General features: G+C 33.5%; 1 pseudogene; it reads right to left on the reverse strand.

The window, feature by feature from the left end:
• Nucleotides 1-6,221: 6,221 nt before the first annotated feature.
• Nucleotides 6,222-7,637, reverse strand: LOC114025391 (annotated as a pseudogene).
• Nucleotides 7,638-21,714: the final 14,077 nt, after the last annotated feature.

Raw genomic sequence — 21,714 nt, forward strand, 5'->3', positions numbered from 1 at the left:
GCCTATGACCAAATGCTTAACCCAAATTTTACAAGAAGGTACTGTAAACACCCCATAAAAGAAAAGGAAAAAAAAAAACCAGACTCCTTCTCTGGTATGAGGGGAGGTCTGAAAAATTTTACACAGATTTTCCAGATTGTGAGACCCTCTAATCCTAACCCCTGTGATGTGGAAGGGATAACTATACAACATAGTTTGGGAGGGAAGTTACTAGAAACTGAGGGGATCACAAAAAGATTCATTTATAGGGTAGTGTTTTATTTTCTTTTTCTTCCTTATTTGGTATTTTATTTTTCCCCAGATACAAGTAAAAATAATTTTTAACATTTGTTTTAAAAATTTTGAATTCCAAATTCTCTCCCTTCCTTCCTCCCCACCTCACTCTGTCATTGAGAAGGCAAGCAATTCAATATAGGTTATACACATGTAGTCATTTCCATAATAGCCATGTTGTGAAAGAAAATATAAACAAACAAAAAAAAAACTCAAGAAAAATAAAGTAAAAAAAAAAGTATGTTTCAATCTGTATGCAGACACCATGAGTTCTTTATTTTCTTTTGAAACAAAGATAGAGACTCAAAGTGTATTTGAGGAAAGAATAATCTAATTATGGGGATGGGCAGTGGTCTCTGTAAAGATGAGAGATGGAGATTTCTGTGTGAGGAAGAAAGAGAAGGACAGTTTGGCTAGATTGAAGAGTGTAGGAGAGAAATTAATGTAAAATGAGTCTAGAATTAGGGAAGAGAGAAAAGTATTGTACAATAAAATGAGTATGACAGGTTGGGGTCAGGTGGTGAAGGGCTTTAAAAACTAAATGAGGAGTTTCTATTTTAGAGGCAATAGAGAGACAATTGATTTTATTTACAAAGAGACTATTATGGTTGGATCTATGTTTAAGGAAAGTCGTATTGTTAGCAAAGTGAAGGATGGACTAGAATGGGGAGAAACTTAAGGTACAGAGAAAAATTAGGAAGCCATTTCAGTTATCTTGGCAAAAGGTGATGAGAGTATAAATTAAAGTGGTAGCTGTGTAAATAGAAAGAAAGGATCAGATATGTGATATGTTGAAGTAGACATGGCAAGATTTGGGAAATGATCAAATATATCAACTGACTGAGAATGGCAATTGATGATATGTCTGGAATTATGAACCTCAAAGGCAGGGAAATGGTTCTGTCTTTGACAAAAATAGAAAAGTTTAGGGAAACAGCGAAGTTTGGTAAGAAGAAAATGTTTTTTTTGTTTTTGTTTTTGTTTTTCCTGACATTGAATTTGACCTGTCTCTAGGGAAATGAGTTTGAGATGTTTAATAGAAAACTAGTGATATGGGACCAGAACTCGGGATAGACTTGGACTGGATATATAGATATGTATGCCATGAACTTAATTATCACTTGATAATCAAACCCACTGCAGCTGATGAGGTCATTATGCATAATATTATATAAAGAAAGGAGTTTAGGGCCGAATCTTCACAGATACCCTAGGTCAAGGGGCATCACATAGATGATGAGCCAGTAAGAGTGATTAAAAAAGAGAAGTAAGAAGGTAGGAAGTAAACAAAGCAAGAGTAGTATCATGAAAACCAGATAGAAGAGATCACCTAGATGGGGCAAAAGCATCAATTCTGATGAAGTGAGAAAGTAGAGTGCAAAGGATTATGAGATGTGGGTGAGAAGAAAGGAAGTAGAAACAACAAATATAGATTTTTTTTTCTAGGAGTTTGGCTTAGAAAAGGAAGAGAGTAATAGTAAGATAGTTTGAGGAGATAATAGGGTCTTATGAAAGTTTTTTTTTAAGGCAGAGAAGCTGAATATTAGAAGTGATGATTAATGTTGTAATCTACTGGACAATGTAAAATAAAATGAGATCCAGGTCATGTGTAGAAGTGACTTCATTTAAAAAATGGGGGCAGCTTCATTCTCAGAGAGTAGGGGAAAGGAGGAAAGAGTTGGGGAATAATGTCAAAGATTTTTGAGATGAAGCAAAGGGAAGAGAATTGTTGCCCCATTAAACGGCCTCAATTTTCTCTTAAAACAAGAGATAGGATTCTAAGTTAAAAAAGGGAGAGGGGAGTTATGGGAGATTTTAGGAAAGATGAGAAGGCTTGGAATCACTTCTGGTGGGTGCAAGATAGGAAATGAATTTTGGAGGAATAAAGGGATGGTCTTGCTGCAGTGAGGGCCCAGTTGTGGTAGTATAATATTAATTTCTAATGCACCCAGTCAGCACTTTTCAGTGAATTCTTCCAAATCTGTTTGTCAGCATATGAGTGGGAGCTGAGGAGGAGATTATGGGCATAATCTAGGCCTGAGTTTTGGCAAAGATGGGCATCTAAATGACAAGTTTTTACTATAGTATTCTCTGGAGAACAAGCAACTGCTTTCTCATCATAGTTTCAATATACCTCACTTCTTCAGGAAGAGTTTAAAATATATTTTTAAATTCTAAATGTGTAACTCTCCCTTTCCTACCCTTCTTCTGTGTAACACTTCTAAGACTTCTTTCAACATGAATTAGGCAATTCAATAAAGGATAGTCCTATGAGGATATGTATATGTAAGGGGACATGTCTCTTATTTGTATAAAAGAACCTCTGAGCTGGAAAGACCGTGTAAATCTTTTCATTCTTTTGTGAATTCAGGATATGCATTATATCATGTAACAGAGCAATATCCTATCACATTCATGTTCTACAACTTTTTTAACCACTTGCCAATCCATAGACACAAGAAGTGCTGCTACAAATATTGTGTATATGGGGACTTTTCTCTTATCAATGACCTCCTTTGCAGTATATGCCTCCTGGAGGAGTCTCTAGGTCAAATATTATGGACATTTTAGCCACATTTTTTTCATAATTCAAAATTTGTTTGTACTCTACATAACAGTTGCACTGATTTCACAGTCCTACACACAGTACGGTACTGTACCTCGAACATTGGCTTTTCCATTTTTTTTTATCTTTGCAATTTTTGGAGTATGAGGAGAAGCCTCTGAGTTGTTTTGATTTATGTTTTTCTTGTCATGAATGATTTGGAGAATTTTTTCATGATTGTTGGTTTTCAATTCTTTGAGAATTTTTTTTTAATTTAAACAACCATTGAAATTATACAGGTACTAAGTATCTCTGGTAGATTGACTCCAAACTATTTTATGCATTTTGTAATTATTTTAATGCGTCTCCATTTTGTATTATTATCTCTTGGATTTCAATATTATTATATAAAAATGCTGTTGATGTTTGTGAGTTTATTTGGTAGCTTTCAACTTTGCCAAAATTGTTAAAATTTTTATTACTTATTCCACAGTGTTTTATAAATAGACTATCACATCACCAAAAAAAGGATAATTTTATCTCCTTCTTTCCTTTATTTAGCATTTAATTTATCTCATTTTGTTGCTCTTACTAGTATTAAATATATCAAACAATAGCAAGGAAAGGGAAAATCTTCCTATATCCTGTATTTATTGAGAAAGTCTTCAATATTTCACAATTGAGTATAATACTAGCTTAGGGTTTTAGATATGTATCTGATCATATTTTGAGATCCATTCTTCACCTCTTGACTCACTCTGGAAATTTTCTACCTCTTTACTAGCTGCCTTGCTGCTAAGGAGAAATTTATGTTCTGAGGCCTGATTGATGCCTCCTTTATATGTGAATTATTATTTCAGGAGATGTCCCAGTCAAGTTTCACCTCATTTATTCTTTGTTTCACTTGCTGGAATTATTTTCCTCCTAATTCCTTTCCAGTTTTTCGTAACTTATTCCTCAACACCATGCTGACTTCTTTTCTTCCTTCTTATCAAGAACTTTGCATGAGTTCTCTTGTACTTGCCCTATCTTTTAGAGATCCCATTTATGTGCTGCATTGTGTGCCTGGCACACAATAAACACTTAACAAATACTCACTCACTCACTCTATCTATCTATCTATCTTATTACTCTTATTTCAAGGGTTTTTTTTTTAGCACAAATGAGTATTGAACTTTTTTCAAAAATTTGTCTGCATTTATTGAGACAATATGTTTGGGATATCTTTGTTTTTTATAGTTTTCTTAAATCATCCTTGCATCCTTAACATAAAAGAAATTTGATCATAATTAATGTTTGTTTTTGTCAATTACTTCATTATTTTCGCTAATATTTCATTTAAAGTATTTCACTCAGTATTTACTAATGATAGTATGATATGTGTCTCTTTATTTTCTTTATAATTCTTTGATTTAGGTATTTATCTCAGCAAAGAAGTTTTGTAGAGCCTTTTCTCTTTTTTTTAGAATGATATGTGTATTGATTATTTTTAATAATCGCAAATCTCCTGAAAATCCATATAGACAAAAACATTCTGTTTTCACTTGGGTAGTTATTTGGCAGACAGTTTCATTTCCTTTTCTAATACTAGATTTCTTAACATCTTCTTTTGAACATCTAACATTAGCATTTTTGACTTTTTACATTGATTTTCAATTTCTCTGTTTCTTTATACATGGTCATTTTTTAAAGTTCCATGTAATTCTCAGAAATATACATTTATTTTAGTTGCTGCAATCAAAAAGTGCCATTAATCCTTTAGCATTAAATTTATCAACATTTTCTTCAATTATGTATTTTGCTTTTTGTTTTTCTTTCTGTTTAATTTAGCCAACTTTGAGAGGGGAACATTAAATTCATCTAATATTTTTGAGTTACAACATTTAACTTTGTACAATTCAGTTCATTTTTTCTTCACAAATTTAGCTGCTATGCCATTTGAAATGTATCAATTGAATACTAACATTGGTTTCTTATTTTTTAGTTCTTTAATGGTTGTGTGATTTCCTTGTTTATCTGTTCTTATCTTGTGGATTTTTATTTTATGCTTCGTTGGATAACATGATTAAATTCCTGATTTTTTGGATTCATCTGATGAATTCTAAATATTCCAATTTCATTTCAATATTAATGAATGTTTTCAATTTTTCAATGTATTTCTTATAAACAACAGAATTTAAAATTCAATAGAATTCTTGTAAACAATAGAATTTAGATTGTTTTTCCTTATTAAATCAATTTCTCTTCACTAAATCAATTCCTCTAATTTCCTTCATAAACCATTTGCATATGAAGTTATGAAAGATAGATTTATATTTTCTTACTTTTCAGTAGCCAGTATATTTTTAGAATTTTCATTTGTTCGTATTCCTTTTCTGTGAGAATTTTGTCCTTATGATTGGTTCTGCTTAATTTATTTTAATATAATCTTACTCAAAGCAACAATTGTTATGTCATTTCATTTTGTGACAGCAACAATTATGGACTTCTACCAAAATTAGGATGATGCAGAACATCTGAGGTTGACTAGATAAAACTACATTGCATTGACTTTCACACCTTTAATTAGTACTCTATCACTTGATTGCTGGATTTTTGGCATACAACTGTTTTTTATGACTCTTCTTTGTTGCATTTTTGGTTCTATGATTTCCCCACCACCACTGGTTTTTGAAAGGAAGATTTATTTAATAAGTTTCACTTAGTGCAATACACCTAAAAGAAAATCACAATACAATGAAAGACATAAATCAAGGCCTCAGAATTTAATACAAACAGCAAGACCAAAATCCTCAACTATCTATACTGCATCTCAAAATTTTCCCCACTAACTTTAAAATAATGAAACATATATGCCTTACAGGATAAATGAAATAAACTAGAACAAACATTCCAAATATTTCATTTTTGAATTGTAAATACAGTTCCTTTGTCTATATCCTCATATGCATCTTACTGTCCTATGTAGCATGGTATAAGAGCAACATTTAACATAATTGAAACTGCTTTAACTTGAATATGCTTACCACTTAAGTACACTCCTACAACATAATTACCTTAAGAAAAGCTGAAATTGTTTAACAGTTATAGTCTTTACCCAACTTGATTATTATATCCTAAGTGAATGTTTTTCTAGGTTTAAAAATACTGAAGCTGAAATTTTTAAAACAATTCTGATTTCACTTACAGTAAGCATAAATCAAGCTTGTGTTGCAAAACTGTTAATAAACTTAATTTATTTTTCTTAGTTAAAAAAAACCTTAATCTTAAATCAGAGATTAGGATTATATTCCCCATCTACCACTCATACTGGAAATGACAAACCATCCTCCCTTTCTATTCACTCCTATAGATGCACAGTTCTTGCTACTGTACTAGCTGATACTCATCACTTCTTGCCTCCCTATGCAATGTTTGATTGCAAATCACTGAAGTTTTCCTATAAATTTGATCACATCCACTCATGCTCCTTTGACAACTATAGCTTCCTCTCTGTCCCCCACTAAGCTGTTGGCTAGCTGGACTAGCATAAATAGACTGGTTTGTTTTTTTGTTTTGTTTTGTTTTTTGTTTTTTGGGGTTTTTTTAAGCAATTGGGGTTAAGTGACTTGCCCAGGGTCACACAGCTAGTAAGTGTCAAGTGTTTGGTCTGAGTCCAGATTTGAAATAAATGGACTGTTTTGATAAGACCATGACTCCAAAAGAATATTGCATACAGTAACAACAATATTGTTTTAAGACTGACTTTGAGCAATTAAGTCATTTTGACTATTATAAATACACGAATTAAAAATAAAAGACATATGAAGAGAGACACTATCTGCATCCAGAGAAGGAACTAATAAATAGATGTATAAAATAATTTTACATACATACATACATATATATATATATATATATTTGCACATGCACATTTATATCTAATGATAGCTATATCTGGGGGGGAAGAAAAAGGGGAAAAATAAATTTATATGATAACTTTGCTATATATGTGGAGGGAATAGCAGGTTGTACATGGTAGATTTGCAGTTTCATGTGCAATCATTTTTTATTGTAATGTGTTATGGAAATGCTTGTTCTGAATTGAAAATCAAATAAATAAAGAAGTAATAAGCCCATGCCTCCCAGAATTAGGCTACCATGAGGACCACCACTTGCTCCTGCTGAAGAAGTCTACATATTTGTGTTTGTAAGCATCACTGTTTGCTCCTTCTATAGATTTCAAGAAGAGTTCTACATATTTGTGCTGCATATTTACTTTGTCTTTTGACATATCTACCATAATATCTTCCTGATCATCAAATTCAACATCTGCTTTTCCATTCACTCTGTCATCAAGTCCAATTTCAATGTGTACTTGAACAGGGTTGAGTGGTAAGAAAAAAAAACTATAAATATCATTTCCAGTAGCTCTGTAAGGTAATACTATCATGTGCACACAATGACCTGTTGTACTCTGGAAAGCAGACCCACCATCTCCATATCTTTGATCAGCTATTTCTTAAAAAAAATAATTGAGGTCTCTTTCAAATCTATCTTACCCAAAGCCATATCCATCTTTATATCCATTGTAGTCATCATAGCTTCCATACCCTCCACCATAGGCACCTAAACTCATACTTTCAAACTCAGCTCCTGTATCAATGCTCTTATTACCTCAGCAAGCCCTAGGCCTGTCATTAGGATCTGGCTGCTGCATAGCCATTAGGTTTTGAGGAGGATCATAATGAGTAAAACTTTCTACCTAGCTGCTCTTAAAGATTTCATCATACATGTGCCCTATTCCTTCTTTGTGTTTCTTCAGAGCCTTTTCAGCTATTTCCTGTGGTCCTGGAGTTTGCAGGGTTTTTTTTGGGGGGGGGTTGTTTTATTTTGTTTTGTTTTGTTTTCTGGATGCAACATATGAATTCTTTGAATTGATATTTCATTTGGTATGTTCAGAAGTTATGGGCTACTCTCTTATACTATTTCTTGAAATATGGCGTTCATATTTTCGATCTTGCCATTTTCTTCTGGAAGAACATCATCTGGAAAAACAAGAATCTTTTGGTTGTCTCCAGGCATCCAGTCTTCTAGATCAGTTTTGCTTCCATAGAAACCCTATCTTTTGTTAATGTCACTGTTTTCACTTCTTTTTTTTTTTTAGATTGTCCTTTACTTCTATAAACTTGCATTCTCAAAATATTTTCTCTCTTGTTTCTTTGGTGAGACTTGCCATCATAGATTCCAGTTTTCTTATTTTCCCATTATTTTTGTTTTGCTGTCTACTAAGTTCTGCTCTCATAATTCTCATTTCTCTTTCTAACCTCTCAGGAACAGCATATTGTGGTTCCATGTACTTCCTTACATTCCACAGGGTCATCTGTCTCATCAAATGTTAGATAGTTTTCCTTTGTTTTGAAGTATTTATTCATAGATGCCTTAACTCATTTATTAGATCTGGAAGTCATATGTCCTATGGTTAATGTTTTCCCTGTTGGTTTATCTGCTTATTAATTTGTCTTCTTCCTGAGTTCTTTCATAATTTCGGTCTTTCCCCGAACTTGATTTTCCCCTACTCATGTTCTGACTCTATCCCTTCTGATTGGAGTTTCATCAGTGGGGTCAGAGAGCAAATCTCAAAGTGTGTCAGTCTTCTTCCACAGCAGCCAGTTGACAATTTGCTAGCCTAGGTCTCAGGCCCAAGTGATTTTTATGAGGACAGAACTAGTTCCAGCTGCATGCTGAGTTCTTTCCCTTAGGCTTACTGGAATGCTGTACAACTCCCCACCTCTACTCCCCTACACACACATACACAGTTTCCTGTACCAGTGTCTTTTCCCTCTGTCCTTCTATTACTCAATTCTCTGTCCTGGCACTGGCAGTTTAGAACATTGAAGAACTGAAGCAATAGGGCTATCATCCATGGTGCTAGCCATTTCTTGTGCCCCCTAGCAAGTTTGTTCTCCTAAAGGGATAAAAAGTGCTAGTGGTCTGTAATGGTTGAGAAAACTTCCATAGCCTAGAATGAGGGTCTATGTGGTACTGGAAAGAGAAAGCCAGGGCAAGGGAGAAGTGTGGGGTTGGGCTTTATTTCAAGCCCAGGGGGAGCAGAGTGGGATTGGGTTCTGCTGGAAGTCCATTTGTCCACTCTTTGGGTCAATTAGTACATAGTATGGAAAGTGGGGAAAGGGTGCTGAATGAGTTCAGGATAGGCATCAGTTCATGGTTTTAGTACTACTTTTACCTTCTTTTGGATTCTACATATTTGAGAACATGGAGGCTACTAAAGTTTCCTTTTATTTGGCACATAACTTCTGTTTTAGAGAGGTTTGAAAGGTCATAAGGATCAGAGAAAGTATCTATTCCTCCATCTTCTTGTTCACATGACCTCAGCTCCCCATGCTACCTTTCACAGAAGTTAAAGAAATGAATGAAAAAAGTAGAGCTAAATATTCTTAAATGGCCTGGTAACTTATTTAAACCCAATTAAAAACCTACAGGCTATAATCAGAACTAAAAATGGAAGAAAGAAACTACTCATCTAAAGTAGGATTAATATTCAGTATAATAAAAATATATTTTTATAAAAAATTAAATATTTTAAAACTCTGTTTTAACCATTAATTTTATTCAAAAAAGGGAAGACTTATTACATAAAAAAATTAAGGTATAAAATAATGTAAGGAATATTTTGTGTCAATAAATTTAATTCTTTCCTATTATTCTTGCTAATTAGTACATCAATACTTTTGAATGTTTACACCTCAACCCTAAGTTCTTTTGCCATCATTTATCACCACTTTACAACTCTACAATCCTACACACTTCCTTTCCTCAGTCTCAACAACCCCATAATCTCAACTCAACTTCTCCTTCCTTTTTGAACATCCTTCTTCCATCCAATTGTTTCAGCAACTTGATCAACTAACTCAACAGTCCTCTCTTTGACAGTACTTAAGCTTCAGTTGTTCCACTTACCTTTTTTTACTTTGCTTATCTTTCTAACTACTTTTTTTCCCTTCTTGAGTCTCCTCTTCTGGTTCCACAGGCCTCAATTTTCCTTAATACTTTTTATTATTCCTTGACCATGCTCCTTTATTTGAACCTTTTATAATGCAACCTAGAAGATAAATCTAAAAGAATATCCTGAGATGGAAATTATTATCCTTCAGACCTTCCAAAATTCTCTCAAAATTTTCCCTCCCCCCAAATTCAATATCTGACCAATGTTATTAGTATGATTGAGGTAGAACTTCACTGGGATAATAACTATATATCGTGAATATAGGATTTCTCACACTGCAATTTTTCCTAGGATTGTCTAAGGTCCATTGTCTATATCCTATTTGACAGCTCTCTTGTATTCAAATACAATAAATGAAAATGGACCTGAAACTCATCGGCATAGACTATTTTGTAGCTGAACAGTTGTAGCAGCCAGGGAATTATTTTCCATGTTGTACTAATGATATATATATCTCCACATATTTCTACCCATTATTTCTAGTTTTCCATTGGTAGCAACATATAACATGTCTACACCCTCTTCTGTATAATAATATTTCAAATCTTGAGGACAGCTATCCCAAACTCCTTGAACTTTATGTTGAGGCTAAATGAAACAGTACTTTCAACTGATTCTTGCACAACGTGATTACCAGGTTCCTCAATATTTGGTTGTTCTCTCATTTATAAAGCTATGACTTAAGATATGCCTGACTCTTAGAACTGAACATAATACTCTACATATGACCTGACTTATTCAGAATATAATGATAATATTATTTCCAATGATCTAGACTCCATGCTTCTATGAATGTACACAATGAGAGTTTTGGGCTCTATAGCAGCTTCCACATATTTGGGTTCATATTAAACTTGTCTTTTCAAGCTAGGTCACATTAACCTGTACTTGTACAATTGACTTTTCTAACCTATTTTACATTACATGGGCAATCTTTTTCTTTCTTTTTTTTTTTTTTGGTAATCATGGGCATTTACATCAGTAATGTACCACACTTTGTTTCCATTTCAAATTCTCTTTTCATATGTGCAATTATCTAATGAAGAGAATGGTATCCACTGAAATAGGAAGGGTATATGCTTTATTTTATTAGCTAGTTCTAGAGATTTTCTACTTTACACATTTCATAATGCTTTGACATATGGATGAATTTGTGATTTCAGATTGAAAATTATCCAATCTTTTCATCCTGACTGAATCTTGTCTGTGTTCCAGAGAAAATCCCTGAAATATTTTACTATATTATCTAAAAAAAGAAAAAAAACATTCTAGCTTTAAAGCTCCAAATGTGTAGTAATGGAGGCCAGTATTTGATATGTTTAAGCTTATCTAAAATAATAGCATAAACATAATCTTCATATTTTCTTCTTTCTTATCCCCTATCCTAAAATGAGAGGCTAAATATATAATTTGTAATGAGAAAAACAAAATGAAAAAAAAAAACAGTAAGCAGTACATCTAACATTAAACAAGAGAGAGAGTAAAAAAAGTAATTTACATCAGAAGAGTGCCAACATATTTGGAATAGCTACAAAGATTTGCTCAATAGTACATAACAGAATAATTATTTTATATGTCCTTATACTTTTTTCTTTAACAAAAAAGAAACTAATGAGGCTGTAGTGTTGCTAAAATATTGAAAAATAAAAAGGAGGTAAATATGCTAGAGAAATTAGCTCTGAAGTGCTAGATAATTGTAGAAGGCCTTGGGCAAAAAAAGGAAACATAGATGTGCAGTAGTCATAGCACAGCTTGTCTTAACTTGTCTGTGTAAGTGCAAGTGAAAAGGTTAATGTCGTTCAATTCCATCAACACAGAGTAAGGAACATGTCATCTTTGAATTCTAATCTTACCCACAGAGCAACTAATTTAATTCCTAAGAGAATGTTACTGTTTGCAAGTTCTTTCTATAATATGAATGTCAACTATGTGTTTATTTATGTATGTATACACACATATACACATATATGTGTGTGTATATTTAAGAAGGATTTTTTTTTTTACTTGCAGAAACTTTGCTCTTCTCTAAAGCTGCTCTTTGGAAGAAAATTCCCCAATTATTTTCTGGGGTGAAAAAAAATAAACTTTTTTTCTATGTTGTCCAGATTATCAAATTTGAAATGCCTAGGTGTGGCACATGACCCAGAAGTCAACAACCTTGGAGATAATCATTGATAATTTTCTTTTGTATTCCCTTCATATATAGTCTATAATTCAAATTAAGAATTTTGTTCTCTATAGAACTATTTGTAGTCCTCAATTTATCTATAATCACTACCAAATTCTTTCTGTATCTCAGACAACTGAGTCTAGAGATCTACAGCATTTCTTAGTGCCCTTCTATTACTGCTCAAATACTTAAAACCCAAGTTGTTCATTACAAACTTTTTCAAAATTTTTTTGTTGTTTTTCACCACTATAAACACAATATCTTTCTCTAATGTACTTTAATATTTCTAATTTGCCTATAACATCTATTAACTTGTCTAAGGCATCTTTTCCTTCCTTCACAAAGTCTAAAACAGTGTCTTTTTTCCTTTCCACAATATGACTTTCCCCAAGATGGTTTCGATATATCATGGGTCAGCATAAGAAATTAAATGGCAAATTTGGGGAAGTTTTGTAGAAGCCACAGAAGACATGCAAAGGCCAGCAAATGACACAGAAATCATTTAGAAACAGAAATGCATAAAATATGTGTATAGTATTGTATATAGATATGATATGATATCAACATATTTTATCTTTTTAATATCATAATAATTTAGACTTCTACTCTGATACAAAGGGAAAGCCAAAAACTTTTATATGGGATTTCTAGATTGAGGTGGCACTGGGACCTGAGACCCTATGATATGGAAGGGATAACTGTATATTCTTGTTATTTGGTCATTTCTGTCCTGTCTGACTCTTTGTGATCCTATCTAGGGTTTTCTTTGCAAAGATACTGGAGTGGTTTGCCATTTCCTTCTTCAGCTCATTTTACACATGAGAAAACTGAGGCAAACAGCATTAAGTGCTCATGAGGGTCTGAGGACAGATTTGAACTCAGGTCTTCCTGACTTTAGACCTGGTGCTCTATTTACTGTGCTACCTAGCTGACCTGTATAGATTAAAGAAGCTCAATAAATATTTCCTGAATGAATCCTCCAGAAAGTATTACTCACATTATTACAGAAGTTTAGAATTGGAAGGGTCCTCAGTCATTATATAGTGTTTGTATATGAAAAAGAAACCTTACAACAACATATAATATGTGACAAGTGGCCATCTACCCTTTTATTTAAGACTAACAATGAGAGGGAACTCACTTTTCCACTTTTGTATAACTCTATCAGGAAGTGTTTCTGTTTTGTTTTGCTTTGTTTTGTTTTTCAAAAAATCAAAGCTAAATTTATCTCCTTACAGTTTTCACCCATTGCTATTTCTTCAGTTGGAGAAAAACTGAATGACTCTACTATCTCTTTCTCATGTTGTTATTGTTGTTCAGTCATTTTTCAGTCATGTCTTACTCTTGTTGATCCTATTTGGGGTTTTCTTGGCAAAAATGCTGGAGGGGTTTGCCATGTCCTCCTCCATCTCATTTTTCATGTGAAAAAACTGAGGCAAATAAGGTTAAGTGACATGTCCAGGGTCACATGGCTAGTCATTATCTGAGGCCAGATTTGAATTCAGAAAGATGAGTCTTCCTCCCATTAGTTCTAATTGTTCTTTACATCATGACTAATGGGAAAATATGCTTAACATGAATATATATGTAGAGCCTATATCAGACTGTACGCTATCTTGGGCGGGGGGGTAAGAAATGGGAGGGTGAGAAAATTTAAAACTGAAAGTCTTATAGAAGTGAATGTTGAAAACTAAAACTAAATGAATTATCAAAAAAAAGAAAATGATGCGTTTTCACAACTCCAGGCCCAGCAATTTGCTCCTCTTTCTCATGGCAATCTGACAAATACTTGAAGACAGTTATCATACCCTCTAAATCTTCTCTTTTCAAACTCAAATATCCCTAACAACTTTAAATGATTCTGTTAAGGCATGAAATTGAAGTCATTCACTTTTGTAGTTTTGCTTCTTTGAATATCCTCCAACTAATTGATTTCAGTCTTAAAAAGTGATACTCAAAACTGAATAATACCTCTGAGCCCACTTGCCCAATTAGGCACTTAAAATTACAGGTTAAGTTTCCAGAGGAAAATAAATATTTCTTCCCATTGTTATAGGTAACACTGAAGGATTGGGGTTTCTAGTGCTGTTTCTCACAACTCCACATTTGGTGTGCTCCCTATTGTCAATTAACCAGGAGAACTCAGCTCAATTTTCAAAAATAAAGTTAATGAGGGAGTTCTGCTTCCAGGAGCCAAGATGGTGGAGTAAGAAGTAAGATGCTCTCACTGACCCTTATTAACCTCTGAAATCCCAGAAAATTTCACCCCAGGAAAAACCCTGCAACAACTGAAACAGCAGAAAGATGGGGTGCAGCAGTCTGGTAGCCTAGGTAGCTTGAGGGATTAATGAGAAATGCTTCTCTTCCCCTAGAACAGTACAGAATGGGAGGCATCCTAGCAAGCTAGCTGAAAGCCCCACTTCAGCATACCAGGGGGAGATCCTGAACCCCAGGTGGTGGAGCAGGCAAACAACAACACCAGGACCTCTAAATACCTCAGTACAGGCAGGGGAACCAGTTGAAACCAGCTCAAAAAACTACCACATGCCTTGGCATTCTACCACAACCAAGTCTCCCAGTGCCTCAGCAAAACTCTGGGAAGAGCTCCAAGGGATCCTGCCCCCCAGACACAGAAACATCCCTCAGCAGCCAAACATCTATCTGAAGGCAAAGAAAGAGAGAGAAGGGAAAGGAAAGGCCCTGGTGAACAGACAACCTCCAGGGGCCAGACTACCTATACCTACCCCTAGAGTTCCAGTGTTGCTGATCCCAGTCCAACACCAGGTTAGCTGCCAGAAACCTACAGCCTTCAATTACCAGCATCAGAGAACCCAGCACATAAAGCCAATGATGAAGCCCTGGTCTCCCAACACAAGAAGCTTGGGTCAGTGCCCCCTTCTCCCCAGCAGAAGAGCTCAATCTTTTTAAATGCCAGAAAATAAGCAAACACCATGAGCAAAAAGAAACATACTATAGATTTTAACTATGGGAATAGGGAAGATCAAGGCAGAAATTCTGAAGAGGACAACATTGTCAACAAACCCACATCTAGAACCTCAAAAGAAAATATGAACTGGTCTGAAGTCCAAAGAGCCTTCTTGGAAGAGATCAAGAAGGACTTTAAAAGTCAAATAAAAGAGGTAGAAGAAAAATTGGGAAAAGAAATGAGAGGTATGCAAGAGACAGTCAATAACTTGGAAAAGGAAGGAAAAAAATTAACTATAGAAAACAAGTCCTTAAAAAATACAATTGACCAACTGGAAAAAAAAGTACACTGAAAAAAAGAAAAACTCCTTAAAAAGCAGAATTGGCCAAATGGAGAAGGAGGTACAAAATCTAGCAGAAGAAAACAATTTGTTAAAAATTAGAATTGGGCAAGTGGAAGCTAATGACTCTATGAGAGAGGGAGAATCAGTCAAACAGAAAGAAAAGAATTAAAAAATAGATGAAAACATAAAATACTCCATTGGTAAAACAACTGACTTGGAAAATAGATACAGGAGAGACAATTTAAAAATTATTGGTCTACTTGAAAGCCATGATGAAAAATAAAAGCCTAGACAGCATCTTTCAAGAAACCATCAAGGAAAACTGCCATGAGGTCCTAGAATTAGAGGGTAAAATAGCCATAGAAAGAATCACTGATCACCTCCTGAAAGAGATCCCAAATTGAAAACACCAAGGAATATAGTAGCCAAATTCCAAAATTACCAGGTCAAAGAGAAAATACTGCAAACAGCCAGAAAGAAGCAATTTAAATATCATGGAACCACAGCCAAGATTACACAGGACCTTGCAGCTTCTACATTAAAAGACCATAGGGTGTGTAATATGATATTCTGTAAAGCAAAGGAGCTTGGATTACAACCAAGGATCAACTACCCAGAAAAAATGAGCATGATCTTTTAGGGGAGGAGATGGATATTCAATGAAATAGGGGACTTCTAAACCTTCCTGATAAAAAGACCAGAGCTCGACAGAAAATTTGATCTTCAAATATAAAACTCAAGTGAGACATAAAAAGGTAAATGGGACAGAAAAAAAAACATTATTAATAAGGGCAAACTGTTTACATCTCTACAAAGGAAGATGACACTTTTAAATATTGAGAACTGTATTGTTATTACACCATTTTAAAGGGGTATACATAGAGGGGATTTTGATGTAATGATAAAAAAAATCTAGTCAAGTGGGTTAAATGGATCTAAGTAAGTGAAATACTCTTATCTAACTAAGGGAAAATACTGGGAGAAAAACAAAGGAGGAGACAGAAAAGGTTAATTATGTTATAGTAAAAGGCACAAAAATCCATTACAGTAGAGGGCAAGTAGGAAGGGAGATGAGCATTGTTTGAACCTTACTCTCATTAGATTTGGCTCAAGAAGGAAATAACACAATCAGTTAGGTATAAAAATCCAATTTGCCATATAGGCAGTAGGAGGGAAAAGGGGAAAGAAAAGGGAGGGGTGATAGAAGGGAAGAAAGAAGTAGTAAGAGGTAAAGGAGAAGAAAAGGGAAGGGGATAATAGAAGGGAGGTGGGACTGAAGGATGTGGTGGTCAAAAGTGAAATACTGGTGAGGAGGGAAAGGGAGAAAGGAGAAAGAAAAGCAAAAACAGGGGGAAATAGGATGGAGAGAAAGACACAGACAGTAATAATAACAGTGAATGTGAATGGGATGAACTCTCCCATAAAACGGGAAGCAGATAGCAGAATGGATTAAAAACCATAATCCAATAACATGTTGTTTACATGAAACACATTTGAAACAGAGGGACATACACAGGGTAAAAGTAAAAGGCTGGAGCAGAATATATTATGCTTCAGCTGAAGTAAAAAAAAAAAAGTAGGGGTAGCAATCCTGATCTCAGACAAAGCAAAAGCAAAAATAGATCTTATCAAAAGAGATAAGGAAACTACATCCTGCTGAAAGGCACCATAGGCAATGAAGTAATATCATTACTAAACATAGATGCACCAAATGGTATAGCATCCAGATTCTTAGAGGAAAATTTCAGAGAGTTACAGGAAGAAATAGACATCAAAACCATACTAGTGAGGGACCTCAACCTTCCCCTATCTGAACTAGATAAATCTAACCACAAAATAAACAACAAAGAAGTTAGGGAGGTGAAAAGAATTTTAGAAAAGTTAGGTATAGTAGACCTCTGGAGAAAATTGAATATGGATAGAAAGGAATATACTGGTTTCTTGGTGGTACATGGCACATACACAAAAATTGACCATGTACTAAGGCATAAAAAACTCACAATCCAATACAGAAAGGTATAAATATTAAATGTATCCTTTTCAGATCATGATACAATAAAAATTATATGTAATAAAGGGCCATGGAAAGATAGACTAAATAATAATTGGAAACTAAATAATCTAATCCTAAAAAATGATTGGGTCAAACAACAAATCATAGAAACAATCAATAACTTCATTCAAGAGAATGACAGCAATGAGACAACATACCAAAACTTATGGGATGCAGCGAAAGCACTTCTTAGGGGAAGTTTAATATCTCTAAATGCTTACATGAATAAAATAGAAAAAGAGGAGATCAATGAATTGGCATACAACCAAAAAAAACTAGAAAAAGAACAAATTAAAAATCCTTAATTAAACATTTAATTGGAAATACTGAAAACCAAAGGAGAAATTAATAAAATTGAAATTAAGAAAAATATTGAACTAATAAATAAAACTAAGAGCTGGTTTTATGAAAACAAAAACAATAAAATAGATAAAGTTTTGGTTAATTTAATTTAAAAAAAAGAAAGAAGAAAACCAAATTACCTGTATCAGAAATGACAAGGGTGACTCTACCACCAAGGAAAAAGAAATTAAAACAATAATTAGAAATTATTTGGCCGACTGTATGCCAATACATTTGACAATCTTAGTGAAATGGATACATATTCACAAGAATATAAATTGCCCAGATTAACAGAAGAGGAAGTAAAATATTTATATAACCCCATCTCAAGAAAAGAAATTGAAGAAGCCATTGATGAACTCCTTAGGAAAAAATCTCCAGGGCCAGATGGATTTATAAGTGAATTCTATGAAACATTTAAAGAACAATTAATTCCAGTACTATATAGACCATTTGGGAAAATAGCCAAAGAAGGAGTCTTACCAAATTCTTTCTATGATACAAATATGGTGCTGATACCTAAACTGGGAAGAATCAAAACAGAGAAAGAAAATTATAGACCAATTTCCCTAATGAACTTATATGCAAAAATTTTAAATAAATATTAGCAAATAGATTACAGAAAGTTTTCACAAGAATAATACACTATGACCAGGTAGGATTTATACCAGGAATGCAGGACTGGTTCAATATTAGAAAAACTATTATTGCAAAACTATATCAATTATATGATCATATCAACAACAAAACTAACAGAAATCACATGATCATCTCAATAGATGCAAAAAACGCTTTTGACAAAATACAATGCCCATTCCTATTTAAAACACTAGACAGCATAGGAATAAATGGAGTCTTCCTTAAAATAATGAGTAGCATCTACCTAAAACCTTCAGCAAGCATCATATGTAATGGGGACAAGCTAGAAGCATTTCCAATAAGATCAGAGGATGTCCATTGTCATCATTGTTCAATATCTTACTGGATAGCAATTAGCTTTCCAAATAAGAGAAGAAAAAGAAATTGAAGGTATTAGAATAAGCAAAGAAGAAACAAAGCTATCACTCTGCAGATGATATGATGATATACTTAGAGAATCCTAGAGAATCAAGTAAAAAATTACTTGCAATAATAAACAACTTTAGCAAAGTTGCAGGCTATAAAATGAACCCACATAAATCATAGACATTTCTATATATTACCAACAAAGCCCAACAGCAAGAGATAGAAAGAGAAATTTCATTTAAAACTACTGTAGATATTATAAAATATTTAGGAGTCTACCTTCTAAAACAAACACAAGAACTATATGAACACAATTACAAAACATTTTCACACAAAGTCAGATCTAAATAATTGGAAAAACATCAGTTGCTCATGGGTAGGCCGAGTTAATATAATAACAATGACATTTCTACATAAGCTAATTTACTTATTCAGTGCTATACCAATCAAACCACCAAAAAATTATTTTATAAAGTTAGAAAAAATAATAACAAGATTCATTTGGAATAACAAAATGTCCAGAATATCAAAGGAACTAATGAAAAGAAATGTAGGGGAAGGTGGCCTAGCCATTCCAGATCTTAAATGTATTATAAAGCAACAATCATCAAAACTGCTTGGTACTGGCTGAGAAATAGAGTGGTGGATCAGTGGAATAGGTTAAGTATGCAAGAAAACAGTAGTCAATGACTATAGTAATCTATTATTTGATAAACCCAAAGACCTCAGTTTCTGGGATAAGTACTCACCCTTTAAGAAAAACTGCTGGGAAAACTGGAAAAGAGTATGGCAAAAACTAGGCATAGGCCACAATATCACATCATATACCAAAATAAAATGAAAATGAGTTCATGATTTAGATACAAAGGCTGATATTATAAGCAAACTGGGAGACCAAGGAATAGTTCACCTATCAGATTTATGGAGAACAGAAGGATTCATGACCAAACAGGAGATAGAGAACATTGAAAAAATGCAAAATGTATAGTTTTGATTTACATTAAATTGAAAATTTTTGCACAAACAAAACCAATGCAACCAAGATTAGAAGGAAAGTAGAAAATTGGGAAAGAATTTTTACAACCTTTGTCTCTGATAAGGGCCTCATTTCTAAAATATATAGAGAATTAAGTCAAATTTATAAGAATACAAATCATTCCCCAATTGATAGATAGTCAAAGGATATGACCAGGCAGTTTTCAGATGAAGAAATTAAAGCCATCAATAGTTATATGAATAAATGCTCTACATCACTATTGATTAGAGAAATGCAAATCAAAACAACTCTGAGGCACCACATCAAACCTATCAGATTGACCAATATGACAAAACAGGAAAATGATAAATGTTGGAGAAGATGTGGGAATTTGGGGACACAAATGCATTGTTGATGGAGTTGTGAAATGATCCAACCATTTTGGAGAGCAATTTGGAACTATGCCCAAAGGGCTATAAAAATGTGCATACCCTTTGACCTAGCAATAGAATTTCTAGGGCTATCCTCCTAATGAGATCACACAAATGGGAAAAGGACCCACATGTACAAAAATATTTGTAGCAGCTCTTTTTATGGTGGCAAAAATTGGAAATTAAGAGGATACCCATCAATTGGGTAATGGCTGAACAAGTTGTGGTATATGAATGTAATGGAATATTATTGTGCTATAAGAAATGATGAGCAGGCAGACTTCACAAAAACCTGGAAAGACTTGTATGGACTGATGCTGAGTGAAGTGAGCAGAACCAGGAGAACGTTGTACATAATAATAGCCAAATTGTGCAATGACTAATGTTGATAGACTTAGCCCTTCTCAGCAATGCAAGAATCTAAGACATTCCCAAAGGTCTCATCATGGAAAATGCTAACACATGCAAAGAAAGAACGAAGGACTTTGGATGCAGATTGAAGCACACTATTTGCTATTATTTTCCTTCAGTTTTGATTTGTTTCCTCTTTCTGATGGTTCCTCCTATTGGTTCTAATTATTCCTTACACTAATGTGAAAATATGTTTAATAGGATTGTATATATATAGCTTATATCAAATTGTGAGTCGTCTTGGGGAGGGAGGAGGGGAATTATTGTCTCTTAGATTTTATTGTTATTACATAGAAATTCTGTTGAAATTTCTGAAAGATTATTATGTAATCTCCAATATTGCTAAAGCTATTGGCTGTTTCAATTAATATCTTCCATAATTACCTAAAATTTCCTGAGTAAACCAACACATTATCAGCAGAGACATTTTTATCTCCACTTTACCTATCTTTCAGTAGTCATATTTCTATTTTTAAGATTTATAAAAGTACATGAAAAAATAACCATGAAAATTGACCTCCTTGTTTTACTCCTGTATTTCTTGGGAAAGTTTCTAGTGTATATTCATGGCATGTAAAAACCATTTTTGCTTTTAGATAGATACTTTACATGATTCCATAGATACTTTACAATATTCCAAATTAAAAAAGATCTCTTTATGCCTATCCTTTTTAGGGTGTTTAGCTAAATGGGTTTTGTATTTTGTGAAGGGATTTTTCCCCCTCTATTCAAATAATTATGTGCTTTGATTTTTTTCAAACAATCAACTAGGTTGATTATCTTCCTAAAGTTGAACCATCTTTGCAACTTTTATCAATCCAACTTGGTCATGATTATTTCTTTGATGAATTGTTATAGCTTATTTGAAAGGATTTTAATGAAAATTTTCGAATCAATATGCATTAATAATATTTCTACAGTTCTCTTTTTCTGTGTTATCCTTCCCTAGTTTAGAAACTAAGAATATCTCTTTTATATCAATCTGATAGGATGCATCTTTTTAATTTTTCAGAATAATTTCCATAGCCTAATAATGTTTTTCTTTAAAATTATAATAGAATTCTCTGCTGTATGCACCAAAACCAGGAGGTTTTTTTCATTCTTTTTTTTTTTTCTACTGAGGTTGGAGTTCTTAATATCTCACTTTGGCTTTTTGTGTTCTCAAGTTTTGTTTGTTCGTTTGTTTGTTTTTGCTTGTTTTTGTTTGTTATTTTTTTTTTTTAGCAAACAACA

The sequence above is a fragment of the Vombatus ursinus genome, unplaced genomic scaffold (genome assembly GCF_900497805.2).
Source record: "Vombatus ursinus unplaced genomic scaffold, bare-nosed wombat genome assembly UNPS02014830.1, whole genome shotgun sequence".
Taxonomy (NCBI): Eukaryota; Metazoa; Chordata; class Mammalia; order Diprotodontia; family Vombatidae; genus Vombatus; species Vombatus ursinus.